General features: G+C 43.5%; 1 pseudogene; it reads left to right on the forward strand.

The window, feature by feature from the left end:
* The first annotated feature begins 11888 nt into the window (after positions 1-11888).
* LOC119055023 (28S ribosomal protein S5, mitochondrial-like) lies at positions 11889-15469 on the forward strand (annotated as a pseudogene).
* The last annotated feature ends 2350 nt before the right edge of the window (positions 15470-17819 follow it).

Raw genomic sequence — 17819 nt, forward strand, 5'->3', positions numbered from 1 at the left:
ATGAATTTAACAAGATCACAGAAATGCCTACTTGATGCTACAGACTGTGCTTTTTTTCACTATAAGGGATGGAAATTGGGGAAAACAAGCTACTAAAAAAATGAATGGGAATACTGGTAGATCCTCTTCTTTATGATTCTTGAAGGAGCTTCTCTGAAGTTACTGAAGCCAGTCAAGGTGATGCGTTCAGTCTACATAGGTCCTTCACCCCATTTGATAATTGATCACTGCCCCACATAGATCTAGCTCATCTGAGGCATTTAATTGAATCTTTTTATCCACAGTTACTAACTGACCTCCATAAACCAACAAAAGAAAGGATCTGACCCTGACCGAGTGGCTCACTTGGTTGGAGTGCCGTCCCATCCACCAACAGGTTGCAGGCTTGATACCTGGTCAGGGCACATACCTAGGTTGTGGGTTCAATCCCTGGTTGAGGTGCATACGACAGGGGGCGGGGCAACTGATCCATGTTTCTCTCTCTCTTACTTCTTCTCTGTCTTAAATCAGTAAACATATCCTCAGGTGAGAATTTAAAAGAGAAGAATAAAAGGAAAATCATCTGTTTACCTAACTGACCTTGGGACTAGCTCACCCCTGGTCCCAGTGTTCATCCAAATGGAGGAAAGTTTTCCAAGCTATGACTGGAAAACTGAGGGCCCCTTCCCCAAAGCGGGCAGCTTTTTGAAAGCCATCAAGTTGACATCACATGAGATAAGGAGAAGCAGATGGCAGGTAAAGAACATGGAACAGCCCAAAGACACAAAGGACCAGTGAAGTAATTTCTATTTCCCACATTACTCCAAAAGAGCAGCATTCTGTCAACCTGAATATCTTATGAGCCGAAGTGTTAGTGACCACTTTGTGTGGTATCAGAGACTGCAGCCCCATGCAAGCAAGGCCTTGAAAGAGGCCTGTAAGACGTGACCAGAAAGCCAGGAATGCAGGAGGCAGCCATGACCCGAGGCTAGCACTGAGGGCTCCTGTGGGAGATCAACCTGAAGAATGCATTGTACCCTTTGAAGCTTGCTTTGCTTTGTGTAGCCCTGTTGGTGTAAACCTGATGTTTAAGCTCAAAGCATAAGGAGTGAACTCCTTATCTCATGAAACACGCCTTAACAACCATCTGGCTTCAGCCTGTCTCACAGACTCCGACCTGAAGCAGATCTCTGTGGTTCTTCAATTGTTATCTCTAGATAATATCTGTTTTCCATAACTAGAGTCTTTGGACATTGATTGATGAGCTGTGCGTGCATGCTGTATACCCCTACACATACCAATCCCAATAAAATCCATTTCAGAGAAGGGCTTGGGGCATTCTCCACTAGAGGGAATCACCACCCCCTTTCCTGCCAGACAGATTGTGTCTAGGAAGACCAGCAGAACTCCATGGGCCAGGGTTCCCCTCACCAAAGCACCTTTTGCAAAGTCTGATATGCTCAGCCCTGAATTTTAGAAACTTAGGAGACAAGAAAAGTAATGAAGAGTCTTGGCTTAGAGTCAGCCAGACCTGGGTTTGCATTCCAAATCTACTGTACACCAGCTGTTGGGCTTGAGCAAATAATGTCCCCAAGCCTCAGTTTCTTCATTTTTAGAAAAGGAATAAACATAGCATATTCCTGTCATCATGTTGAGAGTGTTCAGTGAAGAAATAGAGATAAAGTTGTTGACACAGGACCCAGCTGACACAGTAAATACTCAATATATGTTGGCTATTATTTCTAAGACAGAAAAAGTGTAGTTAGTCTATACATTTTTTTAGGTCAACATCAGTACTAAAAATAACTTTCTGCTACACCCTGAATTCCCTTCTCTTAATCGATATACTTATGATTCTTGAATTCCAAGCTAATTCATTATTTGGAAGAAGAGGTCTGTGGGGTGATTAATGATCCCCAGGACTCTCTTTTTTGCTCCCTGTGTGGCTCATGTTCTTCCTGGACAATCTCATCCACATTATGATTGTATTCATTTCCTCAACAAATACATATTAATCTTCTATTAATTACTATGCTCTATTTATGATGGAGCCAGGCACCTTCTGTGTTGCCCAGCTACACTCAGATGATGAAGTTACCTAAAACTCAAAGTGCAAAACTTGACTTTCCATCTTTCTTTTAAAACCTGTTCCCCACCTCCTGCCTCCTTTCCTGGTCAAAGGCTCTACCACACTGGAATCACTCTGGGCTCCCTCTCCCCTTCCCCCCTCACTCTGTAGCTCCAACTGGCTCCAAATTGTTGGGGATTCCAGGTGGGAATGACTCTCCCATCCCATTTTTCTCCATTCACAGCTGATTCTGACTTGTCACAGCCCTGCACTTCCAGTTTTCCCCAGTAGAGCCCCATGTGCAGGACAAGGGCATCAGAAACATGATTCTCAATCTGCCACTCTCCTATTTAGAAACCTTCAGGGATTCACAACACCTCCAAAATAAAGTCTGCTCCTTAGTCAGGAGGAAGGCCCATCATGATCCAGCCCTGCCTACTGACCGGCCCTCTCTTTGGCCACTTCTTAAAAAAGCCCCTTTACTTCCGATGCAACAACCTACTAGCAATTCCCCCATATGCTTTTTCACACCTCCATGCCTTTGAATATGCTGTTCCTTGTGCTCACAATTTCTTTCTCACTCCTTGGCCACTGAGCTCATACCTGGTCACCATCCTTCATGAGTTCAAATCCACCTAAAGGCCTTTTCTGATGTCCCCAGCCCAGACCTCCCTCTGTGCTCCTTCTAACATATTCCTCCTATCATAAGTAAGTTATAGTAGTGTCATTTTTTTCTTCTTTTTCTATCCCCCCAAAACCAGATGGTCATGTTTTTGAGGATAGAAATACCATCTGATTTATTTTCAATGTCCTACATGTTTTTAAGATAAAACTCAAGAAAAAAATTAAGTTTTTGCAACAGTGCTGATACCAGAAATTTCTGAAAGCAAATGCTTTATGAATACTAGGGAATAATTATAATAAGAATACCAAGTATTTCTAAGTGCTTAGTCTGACTAAATGCTTTATAGGCATAGCTCATTTAATCCTTTTAACCAGTCTGTGAGGAGGTACTATTTTTGTTCTCTCTCTCTCTCTCTCTCTCTCTCTCTCTCTCTCTCTGTTTTTGGATGAGAGAATACACACACAGTGATACAGTTACTAATGAGGCTGTCATTTACCTTCTATCTAACCTTGAGGCAATTCACTTAGTCTCTATTTGTTTTCTCATCTCTGAAATGAGGATTTATTATGATAATTAAAAATTCTATTTATAAAATTATTGGCATATAGTAGATGCTCAATGTTAATTCCTTTTTCCCCAAACAATAACCTCTGATGACATGTGCAAACTCTGACTCTTTAATAACATTATTAAATTCTTAAATCAGAGAAGTAGACCTCTGGTGGACTGGTTCAGCTTAATCATACCGTCAGCCCAGCTTTGAGTCTCTCCCATCCTCGCGCCCCCCCCCCACATCCACACCAACACTGGCCAGCTTCACGGAGAAGGAGGGGCTCAGGGCGCGTGACCCGGGATGGGGTTAGAGTGAGTGTGACTCCCATACAGTTTGCTTGGTAACTTAAAAAAAGCCAAAAGCTAAGCAGCTTGCTTTTGGGTGGTAAAGCAAATGAGAAAAGTGTTGGATGAATATGTATTTCTGTCAACCACAGCCAAAGACCACAACGTGTGCAGGTATGCGAGCATCTGACACAGGTGGGGATTTGCCATGATAGGATTTAAACGGCAACCTGTCAGCCCGGTGATAACTGAGGCTGTCTCCTCATCAGTTCTGGGCCCCCCTCCCCAGCCTCCTCCCAGTCATCCCCTCTTCCTCGCCTGGAATACATTGACATTTCAAAATGTATTAATTACAGGAGCAGTCCAGGTTTGGGTAGGGGAGGGGGGGAAATGGATTGATTATATTATTTGTGGGAGGGAAAAGAAAGAATAAACAAGAGTGTTTTTGTTTGGAGGACAAAACCAAAACTATTGGTTTAACAGGACTGAATTAAGCACAGAAAGTCCAGTCTTTCCCAAATGCTGACCATGCAGGTGGAAATCAATATGGAAACAATTTGCACCGTGGGAAGCCCAGGCCTGGTTATTAACAACTAATTATATCAAGTCTCCTGCAGGATTAGGTCCGTTCTCTTCAAGGTTGTGATGCAGCAGGACTTGTCAGCAATGTCAGATCCAGGGAAGGAATGCGGTTCCCAGAACATCAAGTCCACAGCTCAGGATCAAGGATCTCCCAGAGGCCTCTGCTCTGAGGAGCTCACTTCACAGTTTACCACTCACAAACCAGGCTATAGGAAGCCCACCACACTTGTAGCTGGATTTTAAAATATGACCACCAAGAGCAAGACTGATATTTAACCAGGAGCATCAGTATGGCCACACCAGTTATTAAAATAAGGAAACCCTTCCATACTAGTTGGTCGACATCCATCCTTAGGACCTCCCAGACCCCTACCCTTCATGATCTAGGAAGCAAAGAGTGAACACCTGGCATAGAAAGACATCTCCAGAACCTGGCCCAGCATCCATTCTGATGAGTCGTGATCAGCCACCAGCAGCTAGTCCACAAACCCAGATACCTTCCTTTGGGGGAGAAGGTATTTACTGCATGTAAATAAAGTCACACACATTACATATGTATGTGTGAACATATATAGTAATACATATAGCCACATGAATAGTTATGTATACAATTATATATATATATATATTAGATATAGTCTTACATATACAGCTAGATATACAGTTTATTTAAACTGGGTATGTTTGGGTGATATTGCCATGTTAGCACATAAAATTTATCTTATCATTTTAAAAACTATGATGTCACTCCCTCATATGGGTGTACCATAATTTAGCCACTCACTCACTGACAGATATTTATGTTACTCCCACTTTTTCATTATTATAAACAATGATGTAATAAACATGTCTAATATCTATTATTCCACATGCACCTGAACATTTCTGTAAGAGAGATTCCAAGAAGTGGAATTGCTGGATCAATGAAAATTGCATTTCTAATGTTGATTGATCTGCCAAACTCATCATACTTTCTTTTATATGCAGATGACAACAGCACGTGCCCCTTTTACTTGGATGGTTTTGTAGGAATTAGCCCCATTCAAAGTGCTCTCTAGTCAACTTGAAGAGCCCTGGCATGATGTAATGTGGCCATCTGCATTGAAAACTCAGAGGCCCCAAGCTCTTCCTTGTCTGCACTGGCACACTTTTACCCACAAAGAGGCTGAGGGAAGCCTCATTGCTGTTTTTAGCCAACAGATTACTCCAGATGCCCCCCAAAGCTTCCAGTCTATTGGGTTGTCTGAGAACAGCAAACAGCAGGTTTGCCTGTTGAACCTGGGAGAATGGCACTCCTGTCACCCCAGTGTCACCAGTGGCACCCAGGCCCTGAAGCTGTTCTGCTTGTCTCTAGAGCCATAGAAACTCCTTCTGAGAGTTCTGCCAACTTCTGGCCACCACACCTCACCTAGGATATCGCCAAGCCTCTTATGAAGAGCAGCTGTCAAACTATATCCCTCTAATCATACAACCTCAGACCCGCTGCAAAAGGCTAAATGGAAAAGGGGTTCTAGTTCATCCTCCCTAGCATTCATCTTCCCATAACAGAGCCTTCAGAGCCTGGGAGAGGGGAGAGGAGAGAGAAGTACTGGCCACAATAAAAGCATCTAGGCCCTTCCCCCACCCAGCTCAGTCAGCCAAATGCCCCACTGCACAAGCATTTTTATTCATTCCACGAAGGACTTAAGGCAGCTTTCGAAAAGGTACACAACACAATAAAATTGGAAAATGTGATTAAAAGACAAAGCCAGGGAAAGTATACATGGGACAGGACATGAAGGCCAAGGGCAAATGCCTCTGTGCAGCCCACGAGGTTCTGCACAATTTTTAAGCATTGGAACTCCAGCTGGGCTTCCAGCTCCCTGGTGGCCAAAGCACAAAGAAAAAAAGGGGGATTGAGGGGGCCTGGAGTTAGAGTTAGTATCCAGATCCACAGTGTGCATGAAGAGAATTCCCACATTGAGACTGAGAATAACTAAGGAGGCAAAGGAGAAATAAAGATGACATCACTCTCCATAGCTCAGAACAGTTCTTTTTCTCCTTTGAACATGGGTCCCAGCAGCGGACCACCAGACTGTCCCTCAAACCAGCCTGGCAAGACCTATCTGAGCTGAGCTGATGCTTCATGCCCTCCCTTAGGTCCCCCGCCCTGACTTCCATGCCTGACTATCTCCCGCTGGTCCACACTTCCCTCCCTGGGGTTCTGCCCAAACCAGACAAAAACCTCAGCACCCAACATCCTTCCACACAGCCCACCAAGGTCCCCCTTCTCCAGTAAACACGGCCCTTCTCCTCTCTGGCCACCTGGATAACCAAGGGTGCTTCACAGGATATGGTAGGAGGTTCCTCTAATTTGTCTACACCAGAGACCACATACAGCATCTTCATTCCCTCACACCTTTTTTACTTAGTTGGTGACTCTTAAACATTAGAAAATATAAAAATCAGATTTCTGATCTTTTAAAAATCAAGCCCCCCCAAATTTTAAGTAGGTGATATGGTATCTCCTCTTAGCTGGAGCTGAGACCCAGCTTGCCACCTGAAACAGAGAAAGAAACCTCCAGTTTGCGCAGTCCTCACCACTCTGCTTTTTATACCCAACCCACTTCCCTCATCATGTTCACAATCCCCAGTCTAAGCGACAAATGCTTTAAATTCAAGAGAGCGAAAGAGAGAGAGAGAATGAGAATGATGTGAGCAAAACTGCACTGAAAGACCTGAATTTGAAACTAGGACTTAGCCTTTCATCTTCTAGATTCACAAAATGAAGGGTCAGACACGGAAAGAGAAACTCTTTCCGCCTCTGACAATATTCTTTCTCCTGACTGGCGAAGGCCCTGCTTTCCAGGGTGGGGGAATTGGCTGACATCTACAAACCATGGCAACTTGATGAAAGAGTCAACAGCGGGGCTCCCTGCGATGGGGAGACTTCATTTTCTGCCTGAAATGTCTCACCCTGCACGTACCTTCATGGTCCCAACCCCAGGTTTTTGCCAGCATATTAGGCTCGTGGAGCTACAAAGATGAACTGCAGACTTTGAGGCAATAGATTAGGTTTTCAAGCAGAAACAAAAACAAAGTTAGGACAAAAAATTGTTTTAATCTCTTGCTTTCCTTACAATAAATGGTTGCATAAAACCAGTAGCCTGTTTACCAGAGAAGGTTGGAAGGCCAGGTGTGTCCTGGAAGCTGAGCCTTGCGCGCCATCTAGGAGCAGAGGGTGGTACTGCAGGTGGTGGTTCTTGAACTGCTCCTCCCAGCTCTCACTGACCCTTCCCTTCCATAATCCCTTCTCCCACCCACTGCCTGAAGGTCTTGGTAGGAATCCTGTACTATAACGGGGAGCCGTGGGCTTTGCGTTCAGACCCTGCCACTTCATTAACTGTGTGGTCTTGGGCAATTTGTTTCCTTATCTGCAAAATGGGGATAATCGTGCCATTTTACTGGGTGATTGGAACTCCAAGAAAAACTACATAATCTGGAATACAGCATGGACTCAATAAATGTTTATTCCCTTCCCCCACTGCACTGTAAATTTACTCAGCCACAGACAAGTAACTCCCAAGGGTTTGTTTTGTTCATCTGTAAACCGGGGATGGTACCCTTGGAGAGCCGTTGGAAGCAGACAGAACATAACCAATATATACAACTCCTGGCTCATGATGAGTTCTCAACTATTAACAAGGGGAAGAGAAGAAAACTGTAAATCTGGCCCTGATCAGTTACAGGCACTGAGGTTATACAAATACATAAGACAGTTATAAAGATAAATAAGACAGTCATGTAGCAAAAGAGCCAAATGTAACTAATAATTCGGGGTAATAAGTTAGATGCATAAACAAAGTGCATGTCAATACAGCTCTCCAGGCTATATCAATTACTTCGCTTAATTCTTATACACAACCTGCAACAAAGTATCATCACCCCAACTTACAGATGAACCAGGGGAGGCTCAGGAAGAGTAAGAAGATATACCCTGGACTTATGCTGTTTGTATCCCTACCTCCTCTCTGCTTCTATTCTAGATCTGACCCATCCCCCAAAATGGATAACCCATCTCTGCCACCAAAGTAGAAAAAACTTGGAATCTGACTCTTCCTTCCCTCTCTCCTCTCCCCTGCCCCCAGTGCTTTATCGACCTGAAGTCTGATCTATTCCAATTCTCCATGTCTCTCTCACCCAGCCCCCTCTTTACATTTCCACTCTTCTCTCTCCAGTTAGACCCCCTCCACTGCACCCCTGCAGAAGCCTCCCATCAGAGCTCTCTCTCTGCCAGCTCTTCTCCCTCCATTCCCTCCTGCAGTGGCTCCCGAGAGTATCTCAGCCTGTCTAGTTACAAATCTAACCTCTCCAGGCTGCTCATCTTCCTCCAGGAATCTTTTCCCAACTACGCTCCCCCACAAGCATCTCTGCTTTCCCTCAACACAGACAGGTTGTTTCACAACTCTGCCTGCACCTTAGAATAACCTGGGGAAGCTTTACACATTGTCTACCAACAAGCATGTGAAAAGACGCTTGACATCATGAGGCATCAGGGAAATGCAAATCCAAAGTCCAGTGAGAGACCACTTCACACCCACTAGAAGGGACATAATAAAAAAACATGGACAATGATAAATGTTGGTAAAGATAGGATGTAATTGGAACCCTCATATACCACTGGTGGGAATGCAAAATAGAGTACTTGCTTTGTAAAACAAAGCTGGCAATTCTTCAAAAGGTTAAACACAGAGTCACCCATATGACTCCAACGCTACTATGTATAGACCCAGGTAAAAACTATATACAGGTGTTTCTAATGGCATTATTCATAACGTCCATTCATCCTGGATTGAAAACCCTGGGGTGGGGTGCAGGAATCTGCCTGCATGTTTAACACGTGTCCCTTATGAGACGTCCTGAAGGCTGAGCTGCGCTGACCTACAGAATCTAATTCATCCAAGGCCTTGGGTCAAAGTCTACAAGATCAGACCTTTAGAGCCCGGCTCCGCCTGCATCTCTGATTCATCTCTCACCATTCCTGCACAGCCCTGTGCAGCTCCACCAACACTTGCTGCCCCATGTAACAGAAATGACTTCTTCCTTACCCTTCACCAGCTCCTGCAACTGACTCCAGGCCTCCACTCTGATGCAAGCCATCTAGGCTCCCAACCTCCTACAATTGCACTTAGTGTAACCCAGTGGTTTTCAGCCAGGGCTAATTGAGCTCCCAGGGAGAGAGTTGGCAAATCTGAAGCTATTTTTAACTGTCACGACTGGGGTTGAGGGTATACTACTGTCTATTAGGTAGAGTGCATGGATGCTTCTAAATAAACTGCAATACACAGGACAGCCCTTCCCCAAGCCCCACAACACACACACCAAAAAAGGAGAATTATTCAACCCTAAATGCCAATAGAGCTGACACTGAGAAACCCTGCCATTAGCCTATTGTCATGTAAGGTCCTCATAGAGAATGAGTAAGACTTAACCATGTAATAACCTCAGTACCTGCTACAGAGTTTGACACACAATAGGTGCTTGGTAACTATTAGTGGAATGGATCATCTGTAACCCTCACCTAGCACTTTAGGTGTGTTTGCTTATCCCCACCTTATTCAAGAAAGGAATTGTAGCCGCTGACAAAATTCTATGCAATGCAACAGGATAAAATAAATGAAGGTGTCTTAGAAGGAAAGGAAGACAAAGCCATAAGTGGGTTGGGATGACTGAAGCATCAGGAACTGTGATTATAGTCCCAGGTAGACATGAGCTGCAATTTGACCCTGGGCTTCCTGCTGGCCACAGCAAAGAGGGAACATGAGATTCATGGCATTCATCCAATAAAAATACTTCGTTGCTCAAGGGAAGCACAGCTTTCTCTGATGCAGAAACGTGACAGGCCCTGGGAGAGCAGGGAAATAGGCAACCCTCTCAATAGCATCCGCACACCAGGAGTCTTTTGTGACTATTTCTTTTTTTAAAGATTTTACTTATTTATTTTTAGAGAGAGGGGAAAGGAGAGAGAAAAAGAGGGAGAGAAACATCAGTGTGTGGTTGCTCCTCACATACCCCTTACTGGGGACCTGGACTGAAACCCACACATGTGCCCTGACTGGGAATCTAACTGGCAACTCTTTGCTTCACAGTCTGGCACTCAATCCACTGAGCCACACCAGCCAGGGCTCATGACTATTTCTTGTAAGTTTCTTGGAGTTATTCTCCCCTCCCTGACCTTGTTCTCTTTGCCACATAACTTGGTAGTCCTCCACTCACTGAGTTTGGACTTGGCTACATGACTTCCTTTATCAGTGGGATGAAGACATGTGATGCAAGCAGGAGACTTAGGTTTGTACAGCTGAATGTGCTTTCCTGAATCTCTGCCATCTCCATGAGAAGGACACACCCTGGCTAGCTGCTACTCCAAACAAGGCAAGAGATATGTGGAGCCAAGCTGACTCATTAACCCACAGACCTGGAACCTGTAGCAGAACCACTCAAAGGAGCCCAGCCTGGCTCAGCAAATCCCCCAGTGAACTACAGTTGCAAGAGCAAGCCCAGCTAAACTCAGCAGAGATTCCCCAGCCTCCTTCAATGCACTAGCTAAACACATGTTCACTGTTACATATCAGTGAGTATGGGAAAGGTTTGTTATGTGGCATTAATCTGGCACTAACTGATTAAAACATTTACAAAGTGCAAAGTGAAAGAATAACACCAAAGCATGGCAAACATAAATAAATAAATATAAGCAATGTTTTTGCAGAGCTAAGATAGAATAAATGGTTCCTGTGAAGTTTTCCACCAAACTAGGCAGTCACTCCTTCGTGACAGAATACATTTCCCCCTAAGTGACCACCACAGAGCTGGGCACTTAAAGACATGATGCAAATGTGTCTATCGGTATTTGGGAACATAAGCAATGCAAGGCATTTCAGCAAAATGCTGGAATAAACCAAAGTCAAAATGCTTGCAAAACTGGGCAGTCAATTGATTGAGTTAGACTGTCTACAGATTCAGGTGCTCTAAATGCCCTCTGTCAAATTAGATCTCCCAGAAGACCTAAACCAGACAATGCACTGACAGGTTTTCCTGTCTTAGCCCTCACGTGATATCCAACCTCCCATAGATGGCTGGGTTCTTTCTGACCTCAGACCCTTCAGAAATGGACCCCAAAACTCTCTTAACCTCTCATTCTTGCACATAGCTCCACTTGAAACTCAGAGAGTCCCTTCATGTACTTCTCTCCATTGGGTGACTGGCCTGGGATCTCTGGTTTGACTGCTCAAAAATTAAAAGATTTGGCCCCTTGCATACCCCCTACTGGAGACCTGGCCCACAACCCACACATGTGCCCTACTCACGTTTTCTCAACTCCTCATGTAACAAAAGGGCTGCAGGCATGAACTACAGAACTGGTCAGTCCTGGGTTTCTACCGCAGCTCTGCCAGTGTGTGCTGTGTGACTTTTGGAAGGCACTCAATCTCTTTGAGCCTTAGTTGTCTTAACTGTACAATGGACATAATAAACACTTACCTACCTTAGAGTTGTAGTTAGGGTTGGAAAAGTTATGTCATACAAAATACTTAGCACAGCCCCGGCACGTACTCAATGTTTAATCATTGTGAACTATTATTATTTGGCATTGAACTCAGAGAGTAGGCTGATCAGATGGAGTTTCTGTGGGTTGGAATGCAAAAGTTTTATGCCTCAGACAGACCTGCTGTCAGTCAGAATGAAGTCAGAACCGTGACACCACAGGTGGCAGTGTGCAGAGCGGGCTGCCCTCCTGCACTGGGTGGCACACAGGTGGGACATCTGTGATCCAGGCAGCTTTCCTTAAACAGCCCTCCAACAACTTCCACTTTGGTGTTGAAGACCGTTCTCAGCCATGACCCTTTGTCCCCTCCAGGAATGAGAAACTATTGTCATTTCAGCATCCTTGGTCTGGGTATCACAATCTGGATTTTTTTTTCCCAGCAACTTGATGGGTGAACAGTATAGATTCTGTAATTTCTTCACTAAATTGACAGCAGATGACCTATGAAAAGGTCCTTTCACAGAAGTCAGTGCTGGAGCAAGAGAAGGAAGAGCAAAGGGTGCTAGAGAGAGAGAGAGAGACAGAGACAGACAGACAGAGAGACAGACAGACAGAGAAAAAAGGTTTTGAACAGGAGTCAGATTATCAGTGAAAGCTGTAGTGGCCTCCTACGTCCTGGTCTCAATGTCCATCTTGTGGGGATGGAGCTGTGCAAACCATTGCCACACCAAGCAAAGAAGAACAGAAAAAGGTGGAAGCTGACATCATCCAGCAGCAACAAGAGCGGGACCGAAAGAGGAAGATGAAGCTTAAGCAGGAGAGAGGCTGGAGTGGAAACAAACTGGAAGTGTCAGTCTTGGCCCTCCCAACCCTGGTCCTGATAGAGAAACACACGATGATTTTGATGCCAGGATACTTGAGGTAAGAAATATTTTTAATATGACAGCAAAAGAGGAAAGAAAGAAATCAGTCGATGTCCCGGTCGCCATGGGAAATGACAATGGAGCTGCAGGCTTTGCCACTGGGAAAGCGAGTGAACAGATGACACTTTCAGAAAAGCAAGAACAGAGCAGTTCACTACTTGCATTATACAGAATGATATAAAGACCAGGCAATATTCCATCCATGATTTCTCTTTAACATTTTTTCCTTTTTTATTTTATTTTTATTACATTTTTAAATTTTTTATTGTTATTATATTACAGTTGTCCCAATTTTTTTTGCCCTTTGCCCTCCACTGCCCAGCTCAACCATCACTCCCACAGTCAATCCCCACACCATTGTCCATGGGTCATTTATACATGTTCTTTGACTAATTCTTCCCCCTTCTTTCTACCATTATCCCTCTACCCCCACCCCTCTGGTCGCTATCAGCCTATTCCATGTTTCCACACCTCTGGTTCTATCTTGCTCATTAGTTTATTTTGTTCATTATATTCCTCTTATAGGTGAGATCATATGGTATTTGTCTTTCACTGACTGGCTTATTTCACTCGGCATAATATTCTCCAGTTCCATCCATGCTGTTGCAAAAGGCAAGAATTCCTTTTTTTTTCTGTTGTGTAGTATTCCATTGTGTAAATGTACCACACACTCATCTACTGATGGGCACCTAGGCTGTTTCTAGCACTTGGTTATTATAAATAGTGCTGCTATGAACACAGGGATGCATAGATTCTTTTGAATTGGTGATTCGGGATTCTTAGGGTATAATACCAGCAGTGGGAGCACTAGGTCAAAAGGCAGTTTCATTTTTAATTTTTTGAGTAAATTCCATACTGTTTTCCACAGTGGATGCACTGGTCTGCATTCCTACAAACAGTCCACTAGGGCTTCCTTTTCTCCACATCCTTGCCAGCACTTATTGTTAGTTGATTTATTAATGATAGCCATCTGACAGGTGGGACATGATTTTTCATTGTGGTTTTAATTTGCCCCTCTCTGATGGCCAGCAATGTTTAGCATCTTCTCACAGGTCTATAGGACTTCTGTAGGTCCTCCTTGGAGAAGTGTCTATTTAGGTTCTTTGCCCATTTTTTAATTGGATTGTCTGTCTTCCTGGTGTTGAATCATATGATTGATTTATATATTTTAGAGATTAAATACTTTTCCAATGTTTTATTATAAAGGCCATATACAAGAAACCTACTACCAACATTATATTCAATGGACAAAAAACAAAAGCTTTCCCCTGAAGATCAGGAATAAGACAAGGGTGTCCTCTTTTACCACTCTTATTCAACATAGTACTGGAAGTTCTAGCCACAGCAATCAGACAAGAAAAAAATAAAAAGCATCCAAATTGTAAAGGAGGAAGTAAAACTGCCATTCACAGATGACATGGTAGTGTACATAGAAAACCCTATAGTCTCCACCAAAAAACTACTCGACCTAATAAGTGAATTTGGCAAAAGAGTAATAAACAAAGTCAATAATCAGAAAGCGATGACATTTTTGCACACCAACAATGAACTATCAGAAAGAGAAACTAGGGAAAAAATCCCATTTACTATAGCAACCAGAAAAATAAAGTACCTAGGAATAAATTTAACCAAGGACATAAAAGATCTGTACTCAGAAAACTATAGAACACTGAGGAAAGAAATTTCGGAAGATACAAATAAATGGACGCATATACCATGTTCGTGGATTGAAAAAATTAACATCATTAAAATGACCATACTACCCAAAGCAACCTATAAATTTAATGCAATTCCTATAGATTCAATGCAGTATCTATTAAAATAACAATGGCATATTCCACAGATCTAAAACAAATATTTCAAAAATTTATGTGGAACAAAAAAGACCCTGAATAGCTTCAGCAATCTTGAGAAAGAAAAACAAAGTAGGAAGGATCACAATACCTGCTATTAAACTATATTACAAGGCCCCTGTCATCAAAACAGCCTGGTATTGCCATGAGAACAGGTGCATAGATCAATGGAACAGAATAGAGAGCCCCAAAATAAACCCAAGTCTCTATGATTAATTAATATTTGACAAAGGGGGCACGAGTATACACTGGAGTAAAAACTCTTCAATGAATGGTGTTGGCAGAACTGGACTGATACATGCAAAAAAAGAAACTCGATCACCAACTTACACCATTCACCAGAATAAACTCAACATGGATAAAAGACTTATATACAAGTTATGACACCATAAAGTCCTAGAGGAAAACTTCTGATACCTCTTTCACTTTGAAAAGGACGTGTATCAAGATGAAGAAACAACCGTGAGGCCATGGCTTTCACTGCCACTGGGCCATCATCATGCTTTGCCATCTCACTGACATCAAAGAATGTCTGCCAAGGTCCCAGGTCCCTGACAAGCTCGATCTCATCTGGGGCCTCTTCCATGGGCTCTCTCACCAGGGAATTGGCCAACAGCTGGCTGATAGGTTCCAGGAAGAGTGCAGCCCTCTGTCCACCTTGGTCGCCTCACCCCAGGGGGCCTAGAGAAAGGATCCAGAGCCAGAAGATGAGGTTCCCAAACGTCATTGGACCAGGAGGAGGTGAAGACCACCCAGGGAATCAAGGCTCCTCATGGTCGGGTCTAAAGAGAGCAGCCCCTGAGCTCCCGCAGCCTGGCACACCAGTGTCGGCGGGGTCGGCCTCCAGAAGAGACTCAGTCTCACGCTGTGGAAAGTCAGGGTTTTTGTTGTTTGTCTGTCTGTCTGCCTGCCTGCTTGTCTGTCTGTTTGTTTAGGGAAGACCAACCTTAACTTTTTACTTACAAATAATAAATCATTATAGTTTTAACTTAAAAAATAAATGCTATCCCACATCTACAGCTCTTACAAGTTAGGTAAAGGGTGTGCCTTCCCCTTTCCCATTCCCTCCTCTCCAGCTCCTGAAGGATGGGGTGAGGGGATATGAAGAGCTAAACACACACCACCACCACCACCCCTTTGCATCCCTGTCATTGGAAAGGGAGAGAACTTTTCCTAAGATCTGAAATTGGAGGTTTAAACTGAACCTGGCTGTGAGTTTTAATAGCTGGAAGTAATCAGAAAGTTAAGGGATCCTCTTCTACCCAGTAGGGTAGAAAGTCAACACGCAGTTGATAATAGAATTTAAAACAAAAACCAAAAAACCAAACTGCTCCATATTTGTACCCTGTGGAGTTGAAACTTCTTCCCAAATTACCTGTCATTGACTACGTATATTATGCTAAGAGCTTTACAGACTTTACCTCACTTAAACCCCACAACGATCCTGACCCCCATCTAATAGATGGAGAAACTGAGGCTCAAAGAGGTAAAGTAACTTGCACAAAGGACTCCGGCTGGAAAACTATCAGAGTAAAGATTCAAACCCAGGTTTGCCCACCCGCACAGGCCTGGTTCTTCCCGCTCCATGGAGCTGTTACCTCTACATTATCTTCACCTGACTCAGTTTGCAGATGCCCCCTGGGCCTCCTCAATTCCACTCTGCATACTGTAGCCCCAGCCTGTTCAGTGGGCTCTGTGGGAGAAGATTATAATCGTGCCTGACCACAAGGTCTGCAGGGAGTTAATAAATTATTCCAAGAGAATATTTGTACTGAAGGCCTTATTGACTAGAGTCTGTTTCCTGAGCTGGCACATTTTTTTCTCCCCTCAGTAACTGTTGGAAAGCAAGTTCAAATGCAAATCTCAATGCCTCATCTGTAGGACCCCTTGCTTATCTTCAAGGATACATTGTTAAAGCCTGCCTGCCAGTCAAGGCCATTGCAAAGGGACAACCCTGGGGAAAAAAGAAAGGTAAATCTTAGAGATCCCAGGTTTTCACAGGAAAAGCACTTTGGTTCCTTTCGCTGTGGTTTTTCAAGTGACTATCACTTTTTTCCCTCCCAGCCTCATTTTTTTCCCTATAAGAACCACAACTGATTCGCTGCAGTAATATGATACCCAATAAATAGAAACAGCCCAAATGTGCACCAGTAGGGAAATAGATCAGTAAATCATGGTACGGCCACCCAACAGAGTGCTGTGAAATCATGCTAAAGGAGGAGAAAGAGTTTTGTGCCCCCAGGACAGAATGGTCTCCAATGTATATCTTTTCAATGAAGTTAGAAAGGTTTAGAAAAGAATAGAAGGAATATTTATTTATATTAGCAAAATGAAAAACGATGGAAGGGTAACCAGCAGAAAATGGTTCCCTGGGGTGGGGAGAGAAGGATAGTGGTAATGGGAGGGGAAGCAGAGCTTGTCTGGTGCAGGGAACGAGGGCAGGACAAGGAAGGAGGGGTGGGGAGTGGTCCGCCCAGCCATACGCAGTCAATAAGGTACACGGCATGTAGATAATTTTTGAAAAACAATAATAAAAGTAACTACAAAATGCAATGTGGTGTTATGGATTGGATCCTGGGTCCAAAAAAGAGACATTCATGGAAAAACTGTTGAAATTTGAGTAAAGTCTGCAGTTTCACCAATAGATAGTATTAAACCGATATTAGTTTCTTAGTTTTAACAAACCTACCAAGGATATGAAAGATGTTAGTATTTGGGGGAGTTGGATGAAGGATAAATAAAAGAATTCTCTATGCCATCTTCACAACTGTTCTATAAATCTAAAATTATTCCAAGATAAAAGGTTTATATTTTTAAATAAATGAGTCGTGCTGAATGGCATATGAATGAATAAGCATGATGAAATCATAGGGAAGCAACTAAAGTTCATCTCCTATCTCCTTTTAATCATCATCACCGATGGCAATGCTAAACAATATCCGTGATAGAACGCCCCCTCTCCCCACTGGGGCCACCACTCAGCAGCACCCCCTCTTCAGAACCCTGTGCTCTAAGGATACTTTCTATACCATTTTTAGTTCGGAATGATGTAAACATTTTCTTTATACAAAAATAAAATAAAATTTCAAACCAAAAGGAAAGAGCCATGATATGAAGCGTAAATAACCCAAATCTGAGAGCCACCACCGAGAACCCCTGTCTAGTCCAGGTTACGGCAACTCTCACCAAATCCTGCAGGAGTAAACAACCATGGTGGGATTCACACCCAGGTCCACCAGAGCCCAGATCCCACCAGCTTTCTGATGGACCTTCTCAGGGGCAACGAAACACGAACCACATATCAAAATGGGAACCTGAAGCTCTTCTTCTGTCCTTCCAGAGGCGTCAACAAGGACACAAAGATTTCATCAGTGGGAGGGGCGCCTTGCCCTTGTATCAGAAGTCTGTTCTTCCAGGGAGGTCAAGTTGGCAG

Source organism: Artibeus jamaicensis, unplaced genomic scaffold (genome assembly GCF_021234435.1).
Source record: "Artibeus jamaicensis isolate MK-2021 breed Jamaican fruit bat unplaced genomic scaffold, CSHL_Jam_final contig_729, whole genome shotgun sequence".
Taxonomy (NCBI): Eukaryota; Metazoa; Chordata; class Mammalia; order Chiroptera; family Phyllostomidae; genus Artibeus; species Artibeus jamaicensis.